The sequence below is a fragment of the Orbicella faveolata genome, unplaced genomic scaffold (genome assembly GCF_042242905.1).
Source record: "Orbicella faveolata isolate gen_17 unplaced genomic scaffold, um_ofav_v1 contig_47, whole genome shotgun sequence".
Classification (NCBI taxonomy): domain Eukaryota; kingdom Metazoa; phylum Cnidaria; class Anthozoa; order Scleractinia; family Merulinidae; genus Orbicella; species Orbicella faveolata.
The window spans coordinates 10243788-10265496 of NW_028301577.1; the positions used below are offsets into that span (position 1 = coordinate 10243788).

The window sequence follows — 21709 nt, forward strand, 5'->3', positions numbered from 1 at the left end:
ATTAAATTAAAATTTCACCGCAAGCGCGACTCTCTCCGCCCCGGACTGGCACTAGTTACGCAAGGACTGTCGATTGTCAAGTGGACAAATTTTGCATTTGCCGCCAAAGACGAAGCATAACTGGTTATAGCTTTTTTTAAAGGAAAGATTGTTTCTTTGGGACTCTGCTGTGATAATGACCTGGGACACTTAGATAACCTTGGTTTTTGGCCACTTTTTCAGAACTCCGGCCATCGATCGAGCTGTTTAAGTGAGGCATCAGAGTGAACGGATCATGGCATTCGAGGACTGTAAAAAAAAGGTTCGTAACATTTGGAAAATGCTCACTTGTTTTATTCGGGTTCACGTGGTCTCCATATAAACAAGGGATATGCAAAGTTGTATCGAAGAAAGCGTGCAGAGGGTGTTTTTTGTCAAAAATTCGTGACGTATTTGTTAGCTGATTGGTCTAATCACATTTTGCATATTCATGATGAGTATTGCTGATCCGAGGTGCTTGTTTGTCATTTTAAGATGTTTGCCGTCGGAGTAAGATGTGTCAGTACTTCCAAGTTCCTTCTACACGAGAAGCAAATTCTTACGTTGAAGAAGAAATGGCGTCGACCTTTAGGGAAGGGAAGTCGGTTGACACCCATTTCTGCCAATGGTTAGTATTAATTTCTTTGCATTCTACCTTCGCATGTAACATTTAAACCATGTGCTCTCGCCGGACTCGGTTTACATTTCGTGTTGAGCTTCAGAACAACCGCATGGGTTTAGTAACAGAGTAAAATTTTAAAAGTACACATTAGAAGCTAGTTCAGAAACCATATGCGACGAGGAGTTTTTCGACGAGAGTTTGGGCTTCTTCGAGAAAGTGGCGTTTCTTTGTCAAACTTTGTCTTGTACCTGTGAACAAGCACTCGTGTTGAATTCTCTTCTCCTTGTTACTCGTTTGTTTCCACACTTGGATTTATTCCTCACGTAATTTTTATCTATTCTATGACGGGAAAATCAGGAAAACACTGCAGAAGATCAAAAGGATTCAAGCAGGGAGGATGAAGACGAAGTTGAGAATAGCATTTGAGAATTTGGTTAAATTGAAATCTCTCCGAAAAGAAATGGCAGCCTTGAAACTAGAGAAGATATAATCGTGTTCAACTGAAAATCGCTGTGTTTGCCAAAAGTTTTATTTTGTTTTTATTTTTTTCGGCTGAAATATCTGCACTGCAGTGACATTCGGGCGCGAAAAAAAAAAAACAAAAAAACAATCGGTAGTGATTGTTAATTAACTCTGCCATTTTTGACGGAAAGGTTTCAACCGCTTTCGAGCTATCAATTAGGACATGTTTTCAAATTATGGGGAGTTTTATTTCTTTGCTCGAGCGATCGTTAACGTGATTATCGGTTCGGCATTTGCATGCTTTACTACCTGTATTTTGTCAAAGTCGAGTATTTTTTGCTTTATTTTTGAAAATTTCAAATTGTTTTACAATCGCTCTACTCTCCTAAATTTGGAAACATGCATATGTTACTAGACGATAACCTCTGAGTATTTAATAAGGTGGCGCTGCATGCATGTTGAAAATGAAAAAAACAAAACAAAAAACAAAAAAAAAAAACCGTGATAGTAACTATTGGTTACGTGATCATGTCAGTCATAACAAATTCTGATTTGATATAAATTGGACGAAAAATTCAACGCTGAACATTTTAAAATGTCTTGTTCTCCAAAATCGCATTAATTAATTAAGCATTAAGTTTTATGAAGGCCTAGTTTCAGTTTATGATGTAAATTGTCTGTTGGAGGGCAATGCCCTTGTTAAAAAAAAAAAACATTAAATGATCGGTGGTGAAAAATTGTTTCAGTTGTGGTATCAAACTTTGTGTTGTCGGTGAATTATTTCTACTTTTCAAATCTTAGCATTTTCAGATACGAAATTAAAGAAGTGTCTCGATCGATTCTTCGATTTACAGTCGAATAGAATAGACGCAAACGATCATAAACTTTTTTCTGCCTTTTTCCCAGAAAGGTCATTAATCACGGTAATTAATTAATCTGATGTAATGTGTATGCTAAGAAGAAATTTCCTTGTTCAAAATTAATCTATGACCCAAATGATCCGAAATGCTGCAGCTTGCATTGAAGTTAATTAAAGGTGTTAAGAATGACTTTCTTCGCTTTCTTCGTCATTTGAAATTATGAAACATTTCAACTTATTCCTGGGATTAGTTTGTAAATCTGAATTTGCATGCAACTTCATTCAAGTTAATTTTTGAATATTTATGACATGATCACAACATATTATTTAACGCTGTCGTCGTTTTTTCTTTTTTTCGTTTTATGCGCTACAGTAAAAAGCGCGAACATTTTTTGACGTTTAATGTGTATTAAAATGTTTTAACATGCAGCGCCACCTTGGAAATAAATAATTTTAGAAGAGGATATTTGGCTTTCTGAATGATCTGTGTGCTGAAAATACTAGATTAATTTATCGCCAGATATTCGTCATACATTTCTTTACGAAAAACATTCGGTTTATATCGCGTTTCTTCGGAAGGGGAATAAGGTCAAAGAGGTCAATCAAAAACCAAATATATCCTCTTGTTTAACTTTCAGCGAGGCTGTAATGAATTATGTCTGGTATCAAGCAACAATTTCCAAAAAATGTAGGTCTAATTGTCTGATTTTTGAAATTGTTTGGGCGTTCATTTTTACCGATCAGATATTATATTGAGTTTGAAAAATGTAGCTTTAGTTGTCTGAATATTTTAAAATTTTAAAGCTACTATATATTTGCAATGGACTGATAAACATTTTGACCAAAACTATTCACGAATAGATCTTTTGTTTTTCAAAGATTTGCAGCTCTAATTGTTTGATTGTTCTAAAATAATATTGCTTTCGTCCGCAACTGACAGTCATTTTTACATCTCTGATTTTCAACGCTTCGCTCCAATTGTCTGATTCTTTAAAAATTTATCGCTGTCGTTTGTATTCACTAATTACATCAATTATAACAAACGTAACTACAATTGTCTGATTCTTAAACCTTATCGCTACCGTTTGCTGCGGACAAAAATTTACCAAACATTTGCTGATAGCTTTATTGCTTTATCAAAGTTGTAGTTTAGATTGTCTGATTGCTCCAAAATTTTATAGCTTTCGTTCGCAAATGACGAAGTTTTTAATAAAAAAATATATTTCACTGAAGACATAAGGTTTATAGTGATACGTTTTGAAGCTTGATAACCAGACATTAATCTTCAACACCCCGCTGGAAGTAATTTCTAGAAGATAACGAAGCAAGCCATGAACACATTTTTTTTAATTGGCCAATAATTTGTCGGGTTTCGCCTTTTCATCTCGACTAAAAGTGACGGAAGTTCTAAAATTATTCTAGACTAAAGTTTTCGCTGGTTTTTTTTTTATCATTATTTCGTATAGGAACAATCGGATTCATGGCTTGCCTCGGCTATCTCCTTGAAATATATTGCAGGATGATATCTTGATAAATAGTTAAGCTGTGAATGGCGTGCAGCTAGAAATTTATATAAAGAAATGAGACGAGCCAGTTAAAATGTCTACAACTGCAACGTTTCTGCACAACATTGAGAGGGTCGCGACATTTTAGAATCGCTATAGTTAAGTGAGTTTATGTAGTTGGGGCGCAAGTTACCCAGCTATATAAACTTTCTTAAATATTTCGATTTAAAAATGTTTTTCCTTCTCAGTGTGGTGTAGAACCGGTGCAGTTGTAGGAATTTTAACTTGCTCTTCTCATTTTTGTAAATAGCTTTCTAGTTTCCCATCTTTTTACGGCCGACTATTTAACAAGATATCATCATGGAATATACCATCTTGAACACAAACTAAAATTTACTGGATTCAAACTCTTAGTTGTTTGAAAAACTCGAATGATTGGAATCAACTTTTTTTCGTTAGTTTGTGTTCAAGATGGTATATGTTAAATTTTTTTGGCGGGAAAAATTCAAGGGGGTACCCCCTTAAAATGTTTGTCAAAAAAGTTGTCAGGGGAAACGCTGTGCAAATTTTCTCAAATTTTCCCGCCAAAAGTCTTAGTATATATAGGGCGAATTTTTTGATGACACCTTTGTAATTAATTTAATTGAATTTCATTAAACTAATTAAGGAATAGTTGTAGCTTATTCACTTGTCATTATTCAGTTAAAGTTATTTGAAGTCAATAAAACAAACAAAAGAAGAAAAAACAAGTTTGAGTGTTGTATTCATTACCTTTCTTGAGAGAATAAAATAATACTTTATTGAATTAAAGTTAACAGTAATAATACACAGTAGTTAAAATTATAAGAAAAAAATTTTAAAAAACGGCGCATGCGTATTTTAGGCGCCCGTATTTTTTCTAAGTTTTTTGGCGGGAAAATAAATATTTTCGACAAGGGTTGAAAGAAATTGTTTAGAAAAAAAATTGGCGCATGCGTATTTAAAGCGCCCGTATTCTTTTTGTAAGTCTTTTGGCGGGAAAATTTAAAATTTTAACATGGTTCACCCTGAGAGTAAATTTAGGCAGTCAGGACAATTTTTAGAACGCGTTTAATAACCACAAGTGATTGATTTTGTACAAAACTAACTCGATGGAATACACTTGAAATAACTCAACAAAACCTTAGCAGCAACATTTTTTTTTTCAAATTCTGGTTTGAAGAAAAACTTTTTAAAATCGCTTTTGGCTGAGAAATTTTTTTAAAAAAGACAATCCATTCTGAAATAGTGGTCCGTGAAAGAAACTAACAAAAAGTTGTGATTCTAAACACGAAGGCTAACTATAAAAACTTGCTTCTCAAGGAAAATCAAAGACTTACCAAAGCTCACGATACGAGAACTCGGTAAATCATATGATAGAAACGTTCGTGACTATTGAACAACAATGCTGGGGTTATGCTGATGTCTATTCGGAATATGTTAAAAAGTTTAACACGGGAATTATTCAAGTTCAGGAAATGTTGCCGTATTTTAACTGGTAATTTGAATAATAAGGAAAAGAAAGCTGTTTGTCTAAACGAGCCAACAAAATGTCAAATAGCTCTTCACAATCTTTATTTGATAACTTCCCAGTTGAATCTCCTAATGGTATTGAAATTCCCGCAAAAAGCCTTATAAACAAACTCTCAACGGCCGCTAGTGTAACGCAACACCACTGATTTTCATGTCACGAACGCGTCAGTCACACAATTCACCGAGCTCTCCCATCGTGAACAAAGACAAAAAAAGATTAAAAATGGATCAAAATTTGTAAAGCAAAGCTGAAAAAAAATTTACTACAAAACCTAACTGTAAATTATTTTGCCGAGCCAGGTCATTTTTAATTGATAGCCTTCGTGTTCTATTTAATTGTGAGGAAAACATCACCGAAAACATCCACGCCCTACTTTTTGGCTTGAAACAATCTCTCAATCCTTCTTACTTTGGTCCCTTGTGTGCTTCATGTATGTCTGTCTTTAGTGTCCTAACTTCTTAATATTGCCTCCAGTGTCTTGCCTTTGCCTTTGCCTTTCTCTTCCTTCAATCTTCTGGCCACAGAGAAATCCTTCAAGAAAGCAAACAAAAAAGAATGCTTGAAATCCATACACTGAGCTTTGTATTGTATTTGCAATTTCTTTGCAACCACATAAAGCTTTCTTCATCCTATCCCATATACACTGGCTACAGAATTCCTGTACTGTTGGTTTCTTTATTCTCATCACCTGTTTGCTTGACAATGCATTGATTTTGTAAAGTAATGAGTCACAAAACCTTAACATTAATTTGCAGTAACTATTAGATTAATAATGGTTTTGATGTACTTCCTGATTTTCATTACTCTTTGAACAGAGAGGAATAGAGTTGAATTTGCAGACTGGTTAGCAGGCAATAACACAGGCTTCAAACCCAATAATGAAATTACGCCAGTAGTACAATTAATGACAACAGTGTGACACTATTTGATTCAATAACCACTTTTGCTGTTGTTGTTGTTTAAACAGTAATCCGAGTGAAGATTAACACCCCTGGGGGGTCGCCCCATAATAGCTTATATGGGGAGGCTCCATCCAAAAAGGGTTACCTTTTTCAGGCTTCAGGTCTATAGAAGGGTAGGGATTTCACAAACTGAGGTATATGAAAGGGTAGGGAAATCTGTCATTCAGTTATTTAAAAGAGCCTTTAATTAATCATGTGAAAGGGGTACCTTTTTACAATTAAAGGTATTACAAAAGGGGTGCCTTTTCTTTCAAAATGATATACAAAAAGGTAAGGAGTTGGACCTTGGGGGCAGAGCCTCAGAGTATAGGGGAATCCTTGTTTACAATATTTGCCTCATTAGCATAAGCAATTCAGTCTCTGATGGAGCTACAAATAAAACAGTTCTGAATATTGAAAGGTCATAGTATGGTTAACTCTGCCAATGAATATGAGCCTGATGTATTAAATATTTTTTGTGCAACACAGGTTTAAAAACCCAAACTTTTACAAAAACGTATGAGCTCATTAGGGTTTTTGCCAGCCAGAAATTTTACGGTTTTTGAAGGACAATTTCTCCTTGAATACTTACACCCAAAAAGCTACAAATTTCACCATGTATTAAGTTTCACTAGCTCTCTAACCGCTTGGAGTCAATTCATATCAAACATGTTTCCTTCTGTACATAATGCTGTATGTAAATGAGCAGAAATGTAAACAATCACGTCACCATGAATCCCCCTATAAAACTTTGTAGAGTGCCCTCCTCCCGGGAGATTAACCAGCCTCAGCAACATTAACCATTGAAAAGCTTCAGTTTTGTGTCTATGTACAATATTTGCAATAAATGTACTCTCAATTTACTTTTGTTCTGTCAACCTAGAAAAACAAAACTACACGTATCTGGTGACGAACAATTTTTGTAAAAAAAAAATTAACTTAAAGAGAATAATTTGTGCACCCAAATTATGTTGTATAAATAATATGTCACCATGCTTATTTGAGAGACATTTCGCTGTCAAGCCTGGCTTGAGGGAAATCTCTTGATGTTGAGTCTGTGCATGCACTCGTGAGTGTGCACTAATGATGTGAAAATTGTCCACAGTAGGGATTCTGAGGAATCACCTTAAAACGGGGAGTAATCTGTCAGTAGTCAGTCAGGATGTAGTAATCAAGACTAGTCAGTTAAAATTTAAGGTCATCTGTCAGTAATTAAGTATTGCTCAGATCAAAACAGGACTTGCCCGTCGGTTTAGATAAGACAAGATAACATAATTTATTTAACGTCATAATAATTATACTCAGGGGGTGGTTACACGGTTCACCAAGCCAGAGGCTCATGGTTAAGGTGGCTTTATAGGGTAATCGTTTATCGCGTTGCGCGCGTTAGTATTATGTTTTGAATGTTGTTTTTGCATTCATTTTTACACCCAGTCCTCTCAAACTTGTTGAATGTAATATGCAATGATGAAATATTGTTTTACTATCATCTCTGTAAACATTTTGCCTTTTAGTCTTGGCTTTAGTTATGATTTTGTTGAATTTCCTTCCGTTTAATCTTCCAAAATTTCCACAGCACATCGCATCTTGCGGATATGAATTTAAAATACGAAAGAAGTAGGGTTTGTTAAGGCAGTTTCTTTGATTTTTGCAAATTTATATCTTTCACCGCTGCGGAAAACTGGTCTTATAGAATTCCGTGAAAAACGAACGCCAACTAAAGTAAAATATTTATTACCACTCTGCGAAATTCTAAGGAATTTCACCAAAGGAAACGCGAGAAAATTCACTGTTAGTTTTGCTTTTTGTGATCACGTTGACGCCATAAAATATCAAAAAACATCAACGTTTTCCTGAGCTCACGTAGATTACTAAACATTTCGTCTTCAGTGCGCGCAATCGTAAAACTTTAGGGAGCCACCTTAAAGTGTTTGACAAGCTAAAAATACTACACAAATCTATGCAATTAATTTGGTCAAGTCTAAGTTGCTTTGAGGCCAACTGTCAGGTCCCAGTAAAGATGTAGCAAATGAAATATGAATGGTCACTTAAAATTTCAATCCATCTGTCAGTGGTCAATACAGATTAAATAATTTGGAACCACCAAGAACATGGAGATCAAAACATGATTGTCAGATAAAATTTGGGACCAACTGTCAGTTGTCAGTGAGGATGTTGAGATCAGATTCATAATTATTTTGAGTGCGGGCACTTCAAGGCCTGTTCAAATTATGATGGTCAACATTTTCGATGACTAGATCTGCACATTTTAAATTGCTTGTAGTAAGACGAAGAAGTACCACTTCCAGTTGACAAATCCTTGCAAAAACCCCCACAGAACTTCACAATCTCTCCGTCTAATAAACCAAAAAGTCATGGATGTTCCAAAATAATCTTGACACCAACAAGTAATATTCAACCAAATATCTCAAGACTGAATTCAATTCCCTAATGCACAGGTACAAATGTACCTGTTCTTTAAGGTGATTAAAATTTATAATGATACCAGGGGTTTCATTAAGGGATGGGCACCAGCCAAATTGAATGGCTGAGAAGATGATTTTGCCGCCCTGGTTTGAACATCCAGAGGAACGTTTTCTTAGAAAGAAGTTCAGTTTAAAAGGTTTTGCTTGCCTGTGAAAACCAGCTACCCTCCTGCTGATACATGTACATGTTCACACTAGTCCACTGACTACAGATATACCATGTAGAAAAACTTCGACTGACCTTCCTTGTCTGATGTATTTCTCTTCCTCCACTGATCCTTTGGTGTTTATGTGGTTCTTGTTTGCCCTGACAAGAGATACAAACATATTGTCAAGTTACTTATGATTTCTTACAGTTGGTACATGTATACTTTAGCATTGTAAATTTAACTGATGGAATAAGAACTAAGGGCCTGTTTACAAGGAGAGAGGGTTACCCTAGAAGGCGGGTTACCTTAGCAAGTGGGTTACCCTACAGCACTCACACACTTCCTCTTTTTTCCTCCATCATGTTTACAATGCAGCTAGGGTTGCCCGCATAGGCAGGTTACACTATCTGCGTGCTAGGGTTACCCTGGCAGGCGGGTTAACTTTCTAACTGTTTCCAGACCCTTTGAGTGTAACCGTGCATTAAGTTGTCCCAGGATGTAGGGTTATCCTACCAGTAAAATTTTACTTGTAAACCAGGGCTATCTTTTGTTCTCCAGCTAAGGTAACCCGCTTGCTAAGGTAACCCTCCCTCCTTGTAAACAGGGGCCTGTTTCTCGAAAGCCCCAGAATCTTTTTGGGCCCGAAAAGCCATTTTTAGTTAATTGGTATTTAAAGACAGAGAGGCGCATAAGCCTGAAAATCCTTGTATAGAGAGAACCTCTGCTTGTATTAAGAATATATGATTGAAACAGCTCTGTAGTCAAAAGGTTTGAGATTTTGCTGCGGCTTTTCGGGTGTGAAAACTTCATGTGGGACCTTTGAGAAACGGTCCCAGACCCTAATAAAAGTAGTAACATATACAACTGCAGGTATACAACTGTACTTGTGAATACCATACCAGAAAGTAACTGACCTGGTCTACATGAAGCTGTATCTGCCTCTGCAAATGGTTTTACATGTAGTAGTCCTTCTTGTTTGCCTGAATAAATGAAAATATTTCAATGAAAGACCTATCAATTGCTGTTTACGTTTGAGTAGAATTTATTACATGTACATGCAACGTGAAAATAGCATTCAAAAATGTTGTATTAATAAAAGTGACCAATCAAACAGCAGCTTTAATTACATTTTTACAGCATTCTCTAGGTAACCAAGCTCATTATTTCAACCTTCTCAACACACCAAGATGATCTAGTGTTCTTTTGAATGAAGCCTCAAGGAGGGGGGGGGGGGGGGTCCATTGGTCATCAATTTGTTACTAAGGAAGGTTTCAAACCCTCATATTTTGAAAAGCAGACCTCCTAAAGATAAGCTTTTTGCACAAGTTTGTTCCATTGAAGGGTCCTGCATAAGTTTTGAAATGATGGCCATATTTTAACCAGTTACGTGACCAGAACAGAAAAACCTCTAAGACTTCAAAGGTATCTAAATCCGAAAATTTAAGAGGCCCTGCGCCTAAGAAACGACCGATGATTTCCGGCTAAAAAATAAAATCGGCTGATTTTTATCTCCCAAGCAGAGGTTACCGAATACTATTTAAAAATGAATTTCTTTTGTTTCAGTTTCGCTTTAAACCAAAAATATTGAGCCGCAAACTTTTTCCGTCTGATAGCAGCAAAATCAGGCCGAAAATAAGCCCCCGCAAAAAACTGTTCAGAAATTACTATCGCAACGCAAAATAACGAGAAAACTACACAGTGTTGAAGAAAAAGGCCTTTTAATGCAATATCATTCGATAAACATCAAAAAACTGCCGAAGCGATTAAAAAATAAAGTTTCAAATATTGCATACTAAATTAGATGGAGTGTTGGAACTGATTTTAAAATAACTATTTCTCAAAAGTTCAACGCTTTTGAAAGCAATCACAGTGATGAATTAGACATTGGAGGGATATACATCACGTTTCTGGAAAAACATTTTTCGGCCAAAGTATACTGACTTTGTACAAAGCGTTCAAAGTTACCGTGTTTACCGTTATCCTGCTACTTCGGCGAAACACTTCTCTTTTGCCAATACGGCCGTGGATAGCGTGGTAAATGCCACTTTAAACCTTGCTAGGCATTCAAAGACCATCCTGAGTAGAAGGACGTAGAATTAAAAGAGAAAGGAAGATGAAAAATACGCAGAAAAAGAAAATAACTCGAAATTACCATCTGCTAACGAAAGTTGAATCTGGAAAATGTCGTGGCGTGACAGCGGCCATTGACGTCATTTGTCACGTCAACTCGCAAGAGCGTGGGAAAACGAGTCTGCAATGTCCTTCGGGTGGTCAGCGGCTAGGGATCCAGTCGTGACCTCATAACTCAGATCACGCTGCGGCCAAAACGATGTGGCGGTTGGGGAAGTATTTCTTTTTCAGTGACCATCATTTGTGAGAAATAATATAACATTGTTCCACTAAACGTTTTCTGGCCGGGAAAAATTGTTTTCCTATTTGTGCATTCGTTTGGATTCCGCCGCTATTTATACAAATGACGTCAATGGCCGCTGTCACGCCACGACATTTTCCAGATTCAACTTTCGTTAGCAGATGGTAATTTCGGGTTTTTATTTTCTTTTTCTGCGTATTGTTCATCTTCCTTTCTCTTTTAATTCTACGTCCTTCTACTTAGGATGGTCTTTGAATGCCTAGCAAGGTTTAAAGTGGCGTTTACCACGCTATCCACGGCCGTATTGGCAAAAGAGAAGTGTTTCGCTGAAGTAGCAGGATAACGGTAAACACGGTAACTTTGAACGCTTTGTACAAAGTCAGTATACTTTGGCCGAAAAATGTTTTTCCAGAAACGTGATGTATATCCCTCCAATGTCTGATTCATCACTGTGATTGCTTTCAAAAGCGTTGAACTTTTGAGAAATAATTATTTTAAAATCAGCTCCAACGCTCCATCTAATTTAGTATGCATTATTTGAAACTTTATTTTTTAATCGCTTCGGCAGTTTTTTGATGTTTATCGAATGATATTGCATTAAAAGGCCTTTTTCTTCAACACTGTGTAGTTTTCTCATTATTTTGCGTTGCGATAGTAATTTCTGAACAGTTTTTTGCGGGGGCTTATTTTCAGCCTGATTTTGCTGCTATCAGACGGAAAAAGTTTGCGGCTCGATATTTTTGGTTTAAAGCGAAACTGAAACAAAAGAAATTCATTTTTAAATAGTATTCGGTAACCTCTGCTTGGGAGATAAAAATCGGCCGATTTTATTTTTTAGCCGGAAATCATCGGTCGTTTCTTAGGCGCAGGACCTCTTAAGGGGCTTTCTTAGGGAGCTTAAGCAAACTATGATGACGACAGCAATGAGAACATCACCAAACAAAAGGTTTCATGAGCAAAACAATAGCATGCATTATAAATCTTTGTACATTTCTTTAATGTCCTCTGCAAAACACAAATGTGCAATGATCAAGTTCTGCGTTGTCTCAGGAAGGCAAACGACGAGGGCTAATTTTTCGTATTTCCATTTGGAATTGAATGCAGTCATCACAAATTTAGCCTGAGCAAAATTTTAAGAGCCATTGGCATACTGAACAGATCTAATGTAATGCGATGGAACACGCAAAACATGCTAAGAAGTAATGCTGAAAAGACGGAGGTTATACTATTTACATCCCGGTTCACCAAGACACCTAACATCGAGAAGCTCTCTTTTTACAATACCGTCATTGAACTAACTGAGAGAGTTTGTGATCTTGGTGTTAATTTAGATAAAAACCTATCACTGACATACCACATAAACGAGACGTGCAAGAAAGCAACTAACACCATCAGGTCCATAGGCCGCATTTGCAAATACCTCACCAAGGAAAATCTTAAACTGTTAGTTAATGCGCTTGTAATATCCCGTCTGGACTACTGCAATAGTATCCTTTATGGTCTCCCAAAACAGGAACTGGATGAACTTCAAAGAGTTGAAAACACTGCCGCACGCCTTATCACTGGAACCAAGCAATACGACCACATCAAACCTGCCCTTCGAGAATTACACTGGCTACCTGTTGAATCACGGATTATATTCAAACTTCTGCTCATCACTTTTAAGATTATCCATGGACTTTGTCCAGCCTACTTGTCGTCCCTCCTACAACAATACCACCCGCAACGGAGCTTACGCTCATCCTCTAAATTTCTTTTCACTGTCCCTACTGTGACATACGGTGAACGTGCCTTTTCTTTCTCCACACCTATATTATAGAACAGTCTACCGGATTCTGTTAAAAATACAACATCTCTTTCGTCTTTTAAATCTGCCCTCAAAACATTCTTGTTTCGGAAATCCTACTTCTGATTTCATTTATTTTATTTATTACTGTTATTAGAAATATTTCATAGGATTTAACTAATTTATTTTTTATAGTAATGTAAGCGCATTGAGTTTTTTTTAAATGCGCCCAAAAAACTTTATTATTATTATTATTATTGTTATTATTATTATTATTAGTATTATTATCATCATCTAGACAATTGCAAATTTCACTGGTAAAATATAAATTCAATTTTGACTAGGCTTCATCCTCAGAGTCACTGTTATCGTTGCTTAAGCTCCCTATTAACTCCCTAACGTTCTTGCGGTTGCGCCGAAGGCATTTTATACGCACTCTTTTACATGCATCTCTTCCCAGACAATGTTCTTCTTGACATTTGTTGTAGTGTTTGTAAAGTTGCTTTTGTGACGATAAGTTTTCTCGGTAAGCTACTGTGACGATAGGTTTTTCCTGCAACACTGTAAATTTCGGACTGAACGGACACTTGAACTGACAACTGGGGGAATCTAACTCTGGAGAGCACTGCTTGGCTGCGGGAACGGAAATTCGTCACGATTTCCTGGTACACGAGGATCTACTTCAATGGTGTTCACTACGGACGTCAAGGAAGAGACATAACTTGGTCCAACAGTAGTTTATTCTGCACTCTAACGTCGAGGGTGAAACTGACATACTCGGCGGAGTAGCCGCTGTAGAATCGTAACGATGTAGCCGATGTAATCGATGTAATCGAAAAAGCTTTACAAACGTACTTGCTTATATATCATCCTTTACACGACAAGTGTTTACAATATGCTAATGTAACTTCAAGTATACAATACGAGCGGAAAGTACTTAATTAAGATAGCGAATTCTAATCAACACCACGAGGCTTCCAAAATTAAAAATAGAGTGCTAGGATTAAAATTACACAGGCTGAGATTAAGATAGACCAACTTAGGAAATTAAAAGTGAGATACCTAAATTTGAAACCCCGAATTGGTGTTACCGACAGCAAGAAAAAATTATCCTATGAATTAGTGAAAAGTAGTTCAGCTGGCTAGTTTCTGGGGGAACGGAAAGTAGATTGCAACAACAAAAGAAACTCAAATGACCCGATAACGAACTACTTGTCTCCCAAATGAAAGTTAGTGAAACAGCGCTGCACACGCTCAGGCGTACAAAGAATCGGCAAAGTACAAAGAAGAACAAAACTTAAGATTTCTAGCTGTTAACTGAAAAGAGGCTACCGTTAGGTTTTTTTCTATAATTTTCCAAATAATAAAGAAATGCCTGTGCAACGGCGAATTTTCTCATAACACTTTCCAGGATGTCCATGTTTTCTTCAAAATTTTCCATGAAAAAGGAAATATTCTGCAGGTGAAAACTTTGCTTTGTGCACTTTTTTTCACTGGGGAAGCCATATTGAAAAATCAAAGGCCCTTTGGACTGCCTCAAGTCGTTAGTGCTGGCATGTTGAATCGATTAAATCGATAATCGATAAAAATTAATTGAAAATAATAAATTGTAATTCGGAAATTTATAAAGGGATACTCTGTGAGTATTGATTTTTAAATTATTCTTATCGCTTTTATTTAGTTATGACCTTTATCAGCTATCAAATTTTTAAGGAATCAGTAAAAAGTGATCTGGTTAAAGATTATTAGTTACATGATTAGGTTATTTTAGATTGCAGTTGTGTCATTTCCCTTATGATCTGGTAAATTAGTCTTTTGTTAAATTGTGTCACCTTTCTAAGCTTTTATCAACAAATCGTGACCTCTTCACTAGCATGGACTTTGACACTACGCATAGCTGACTGTAAAACCTCGGTTGCTGCTGAAAAATGTTGATTTTAGCAATGGACAAAGGTTGAAAGTCAGTTAGTGAAATCATTTATTTACAGTATATATATATATATATATATATATATATATATATATATTAAAGTGAGAGTGTCAAACGCACTCTCATAATCTCTGATTACTTCTAGTCATATGTTCTTTTATAGATTATATTGTATATTGTATATAATGTTATTACATGTTATTAGTTGTCTTAGCTATAAAATTGTGTTCTTAACTCTTATGTTAAAGTGCTACATAACTATGATACATACATACATACATACATACATTCTTTATTCAAGACGCAAAGTTACAAAAGTATACTTATAAAAACAAAAGATAAAAAAGAAAAGGCGTCTTGAAAAGGAAGTTATGAGGTAAACCCTATGTAAAAACTCCCTAAAATAATACGAGAAATACAGAAAATATATAAAAGCAAGGATCCTTAATTAAACATTCAGATACAATTTGAGCTTGGATCAGAATAGCTGGAAGCTATCAGCTTCCACTAAGTCTCTTGCTAAATTATTCCATAGCTTAACTATTCTAATAAAAAAAGAATGTTTGTAACAATTGAGTTTGGCAGGTTTGATATAATTGATTTGATTTTGATTTTGTACGTGTATCACATAGAATTCCATGAAAGAATAAAAACGCTGTGCACCATATGCAAATATCTGCATTAGTTCCAGAGATATTTAAGTTTGAAAAATGTGTAAAATATGCAAATGAGATGACTGATGACATCATACACTCAACCCAATATTATATCAAGTATATAAATAGAGCTATCTTGGCAAATTTGTAGCACAGACCATTGAAACTTGGTAGGGTAATAGTTCTTCAGAAAACACACCAACGGCTATAAAAATTCTGTTTCCATGGCAACTCACTCTTTTCCAGTCCCCACCCACTTGATTTCAATATGTTAGTGATTTTCAGCTCCCAAAACGTTAAATGAGGCCATAAACTCAAGCTAACATATTTATATGCTTTCTGGATCATGCATATGAGGCACCATTTGCAAACATCAAAATGGAATGCCAAAGGTGGTCAGAGATGCCTTTAATATTGGGAAGGTCTGGAGCCCAGTATGTTAACATGGTAACAAAACTGTTAAGATCACATTGTGGAGCACATTTATTAGAATCTTACAGCAAAGAATCAAACATTTCTGATACAAATTGGCTGAGATATCTTTTTTCATCATATTTGATCAAAATTTGGTTGAGTGTATGACGTCATCACTGGCCTAACTTGCATATTTTAAAAACTTGAATATCTCTGGACCAAAACGAGATATTTGAAAATAGTAAACAGCATTTTTTTCCTCTTACAGGCTACTTGTTTATGTTTTAAAATGGCTTTGATAGGAAAGATGCGATTTTTGTCATAGTACCACTTTAATATTTTTATACTCTTACATAAATTTAATTATTTCATACTTCCCTTGTAGCTAAGTTGTAGTTTTAAGTTCCTATAGAGGAGAAAATCAGTCTAAAAGGAGGAACAGTTGATCTAGAATCTTTGGCCATATAAATCATATAACATAGCTGGTTGAGAACCGGTGGGATAAATATCCCAGTAAGTACCAGACCATTTTTCTTAAGCTTACGTTAATACTGTTACAACTGACTTTTGCTGCGTAATGTTAAATCAGATTACAATTTCTTAAATTTAGAGTCAGGTCACTTGAGCGCTACAATGCCATTACTGTTATCAGGTCTTAGGATCATGATGTCTTTGTTCTTTTTGAGTTTTCTTCAGTATTTTAAGTTTTTCCAAGACATGCATTTAGTGAAGTGGTTGTCACATGCTGGATTTCACTTCTACTTCATTCGCTTTGCTCTTCTCTGGGAGATTTCTCTTAAGATCTTGGTGAAGAAGTTCAAATGTTGTGAAAATGTGACTTTTATTTAGATGCAGTGGTTTAGTGGAAAAAGTACAACCAAATTTCAAAATGTCAAGTTCTTCTTCAGGCAATTTGTAAGACAAAATGTTGACAACTGCATCTTTGTAAGTGAAAGGAACAGAGGAATTTCTTGTGAGGCCCTTAAGCTTCTTCTCATGTGCCTTGACAAATTTGCTGACTTTTTGATCAACATTGTTTTGCATGAATTTCTTGAGAATGAATAGGTCATGCTGTTCAAAACCTTATCAAAGTGAACACAATTCAAGCGTTATATACATGTACCTCTGGTCGCAATTCGATCTGGATGCCCTGATCTGACCCATGTGCGCTCCTTTATGTACAGTGAGATATTGACCATAGCTGTCCGGTCAGCCTTTCAATTGATTTTATTGATCATAGACCTAACAGTTAATTTTTGTGAGTTACACCTGTTTGCTTATTCACAGAAAATGCACTTTAGAGGTTTGTTTTTAACCACTCATTGTCATCTTCTGCACGACTGAAACCCATCACTTCAATGTTTCAAGCCTGTTATCTGTTGTCAAATTTAATTTAAATGTAAGCGAGTTGCATGAACTGATGGCTCAGACACAAAATATAGTGCTAATAACAGCCTGTCACAAAGAGCTACAAATGCTTGTGTCCCCAAGGTCTGCATCCCAGGCCAGTCCCGGTAACAAAAAAAAAAACTTACGATAAATAAAGTGTCTTGAATCTGTGTGAAACAATTAAAATCAATAGCACCAAACGCTGTCAATTTATCGCCGGTTTTGTACCTGTCTTTTGAAGCCAAAATTGATTAACCCACAAGTTGCCTGAACCATATCTATCTACCTATCTTCACGGGAACCTTACATTAAGAATGCAAAGAATGGTTACACAGGAATGTCTTACACAGGAATGTTTCAAACTCTCCTATTACCTCGTGTGCATGTGACTAAGTCACGCAGACACGAGGCAAAAAAGGAGAGAGATTTCCAACAATGTTATGATGCAAACTAGTGCAAAATACATTATGATAATCACAATAATTCATTTTACACTTAATCAGGGACTCCTAAATCGACCGACTAATCTCCCTTTAAACAACCGTTTTTAAATTGGCGATTAACTAACCCATGATTACGACATTTAATCAATGATTAGGCTTAATCGGCGATTAGTTTAATTGCGGTTTTGAACAACTGTCAAGTTCAAAAACAGTGTTATCCTCTCAAGTCCTCAATATTCTTAACAGAAAGAATCCCAGCCATTACCACATGTAGTACTCACAGCTGCCATGTAGAGTTTCTTACTCCCCTAAAATTACCTTTTTAATAGTTTCATCTGATGTCCACCATTGGCCTCTCAGTACTCCAGGCCTGTCACTTTATGTTTATGTGCTTCATGTTTTACCTGATAAGTAATACAGATACTTTAGCAAGCAAGTGTACTGTCTCATTTTTAAAGTAGAAGATGCAACATGATTCCCACAATGTTCAAACAATTAATCAATCAATTAATCAATTGTGTATATTTATATATTTAATACAGACCAATGAAAAGTGTTCATTAAAATAAGGGGTAGTCCATTATTCAGATTATTGTTGGGGGGGGGGGGGGGGGGGGGTGATGGGGAAGGCCAATTTCCCAAAAAAGGCAACTAGGTAAACCAGTTGAGGAGGAAAAAATGTTGCAGGGCTTTGAAAAAATGACCTGTTAACCACTGCCTACCTATGGTCAAGGTAAGTGTTAATCTCAATTGTTTGGGCATATGTAAGGCAACGGTGATATAGATGCTGTGAAAGGTTTAATTCAAACCCGGAAAGGTTTGCATAGATCTCTCCAACAACATTTTGTGTTACTGCATTGGTAAACAGTTTTTAAATAACCTTTCTGTCTGGAGAAAAGATCTTTGTGAAAGTTTACTATGATGAGAATCATCATTTTCAGCTGGAGAAGCTTTAGTTATTGCTTATCATAATTTTTCCTCTTAAAAACATTTATTTTAGTGCTTTTTTATGAAAAGAGAAATTTCATGTTTAACACAAAAGATTACATCATGTCAATCATCATTCAAATGATGGGAAATTCACAGTTGTGTTCATTGAGCACTTTGATACTTTTTAAGTGCTGCTAGTAAGAACTAAATTGAAAATAGGTTTTGATAATTTCCAGGGTTAAAAACTAAAATCTAAAAAGTACTGTCAAAATGCAGTACAAATATATGTATTCAATACTCTGTGTTATAAGCTCCTGTTTCATCGTAACAAATTTGAAATTAATATGTATCAATATACGTGACTGTATATTAAATTAAATGCAGATACACTTGTACTAAGATGAAGAATGAAGTTATGAAGAATTTTGCTTCATATGGCTTGTTATGAAACACTACATGTAGTTGCAAGAAGTAAAGCTGTTTGCCAACAAGTTGACAACTGTGACATCATGAAATTATGGCTTGAAATCATCTAAGATTTTCTCTTCCTTCTCTACTGAACTGTAATATACTGGTGAACTACATGTACATTAAAACACAAGATCTAATTTTGCCACAGTTAGTGCAAAACCCAGCCTGTAGATTGCAGACTGCAAACCGGGGATAAACTGCAGACTGAGGGTAAAATAAAGACTGCCAACCAGGGACAAAATGCAGACTGTAGACTTTTTAACAGAATAGTGTTACCATTTCGAACATTGACAGCAAACCGTCAACAGGCTAAAATGAGCGTTATTCAAGCTAACTGGAGTGATATTAAACATTGTTATTAGATGAGGTTTTTGTGATATCCAGAATAATCAAGGACGAGGTAGGGGTTAGCCAAAGCCAAAGGCTGAGGCTGATAACCCTTACTGAGACCTTAATTATTCTGGATATCACAGAACTGAATCTAATAATTGTTTTATTATACATTGAACAAAAAATAATGGAAGTCATGTTTTTGCTTCTTCACTAACGGCAAGCAACACAAAGTGCGCGAACTTGACATGCTTACCCTCAAAAATCAAGCACTGCAGTCATACAAGAAATGATTACCTCTGACCTTGAGTATCCATGGTATGATTATTGTATACTATTTTTTTCTCAAGCACCTGAGCCGGCCGGAATCCTAAATCCTCAAATTTGATTGGCTAATCATAAGCACGTGACTAGTTCAGCTTTTTACAATACGGCCCACAGGCCGGATTCTTTCCACGCTACCTAAATTTTGTTCCTAAAAGTTAGTGGTAATCGTCAATCTTTTGCCTCTTTTACACATCCATCGACGATTAGTCAACGCAAGTTTATCTCTGTTCACTTTAAAATGGCAAGGAAAGTCACTGTAAGTAAATTCAATTGAGTGTTTTGAAGTTGTGAGAGTTTGCTTAATTGTTTGTAGCTTGGCGCTGTAATGGCACATAATCCTGTGTTTCTCTCGCCGTAAAATTTGAGTCAATTTCAGTCGAGTTTACTTCTCTAATCATTGCTGTATTTTAAAGAATTTCTGTGGAATACACTTAACGAATTTCCACGCTGTCTGTTATTCAGTTTATGGTAGAAATGTGATGAAGTGATTTTAAAAGCAACAACTGACAGAAATTGTTTTTGTAGTAAAACTTCAAACTTCGCACAAAATTTCACACCGCAAAAACAATTTTGGAGAACTTAACTGATGAAATAACTGCAACTAACATAAAGTAGTCCAAAAAAAAATCTCTTCTTTAATACATCTGTCTTTGTCTTATTAACTATTTGAGTTACTCGCTCGTTGTGAAGAGTTTTTTAAAAATTGTTAGTAGACGGCGCGGAAGCCGATTCAGTGACAAAGTTGCGTACACAAACCCATTTGTAATCTGCAAAACCAATTTACTGCAGGAAAAAAAATAAACATGTTACTAGCCGGCTTAGGGTCAGTCCATATAGTGAAAAACTGTGACCTCGGGCTTGAAAATGCTGCCCTCTGCCTGCGACCCCGGGTAGCATTTTCAAGACCTTGGTCACAATTTTTCACTATACAGACCTCCCAGCCAGCAAATAACATATCTATCTGCAGCTGGATGACCTCACAGGCGCTGATTTCGAAAATTCACTGTACGCTTTCGGCCAATCAAAAAAGAGATAGTGAGTTTCAAGTATAATAATCAGACTAACCAGTGCAGACTTTCCCTAGCCTGAATAACCCTGTTTACAGTGCAGTTATCACTCAGAAAAGAAAGTAACATAGCCTACGTGTAGGCTAGAAGTAACAGGATATCTGCTTAAAAAGTCTGAAGTCTGCAATCCGCATTTTACCCCTGGTTTGCAGTCTGCAGTTTACCCTCAGTCTGCATTTTACCTCAGGTCTGCAGACTCCCGTTTTCCACTGAACAAGTTTTCTACTTAACAATTTTGCCGAGATTTTAATCAACAAGATATCGATTTATTTCGGCTAAATACATATCCCAAGTTTTTCAACAAAAAAGTACCAATAAAACAGAACGTTTTCGTTAGATGTACATACCTGGTCGCTTGAAGGCCGATTGAAAGTCGCTTGCTGTTCCTGGCTGTTGAATAAGGACCCAATAAGAGAGCGAATTTTCCTCTAGTTTGTGGAACCAGCAAAAGGTTCTGCTGGGACACGTTTGGGGACATTTCCTGTAAAATAGACCCGACACTAGGCAGTGGTCTAAGAGAAGAAGCTTGCAAGCACCTCGTACCAAAGTGGTGCGAAAAATTCTTTGCAATGCAAATTCAATTTGAGTCCCAGGGCCGCCAGTTTTTCTTAACCGGCGGGGCCTTGGCGCAAGGAAAGCTGAAGCGAAAAAAATTTCTGGAACTGAACAAATAAAAACTGGCTCTATTCTCAGAAATATTCACTTGTTGACTAAAACCTTTGCATTACTGCTTCTACGTACGTATGTTTTAACAATGGGAGCATGTATATGTTTTATTATCGGGGCCATAGCAACGACTGTTTACTACAAGAACGTGACCAAAAATATAGATTATTTTTAACTGATATGAACCAAACTATTTAGGAAAAAACTTTTAAGACATGCACAACTCGATTGGTATAATTATTTGTAAAAAGCTTTGCCTCAAATTGCCATCACAGGCTCATTCATTTCCCTTGTGACAAGGAATATTTCCCACAACTGCGGTAACTTTTTACAAA

General features: G+C 36.1%; 3 long non-coding RNA genes across 3 annotated transcripts; 2 read left to right on the forward strand and 1 right to left on the reverse strand.

The window, feature by feature from the left end:
* The first annotated feature begins 106 nt into the window (after window positions 1-106).
* Window positions 107-4215, forward strand: LOC149097073 (uncharacterized). Its single transcript, XR_016204413.1, has 3 exons — window positions 107-301; window positions 514-646; window positions 998-4215. It is a non-coding gene; the product is annotated as an uncharacterized LOC149097073 (long non-coding RNA).
* A 1-nt stretch (window position 4216) lies between these two features.
* LOC110048336 (uncharacterized) lies at window positions 4217-21281 on the reverse strand. Its single transcript, XR_016204414.1, has 5 exons — window positions 21056-21281; window positions 17902-17987; window positions 9509-9574; window positions 8687-8752; window positions 4217-5549 (listed from the first exon to the last, which is right to left on the reverse strand). It is a non-coding gene; the product is annotated as an uncharacterized LOC110048336 (long non-coding RNA).
* Window positions 10667-11583, forward strand: LOC149097074 (uncharacterized). The gene is made up of 2 exons (XR_016204415.1): window positions 10667-11129; window positions 11209-11583. It is a non-coding gene; the product is annotated as an uncharacterized LOC149097074 (long non-coding RNA).
* Window positions 21282-21709: the final 428 nt, after the last annotated feature.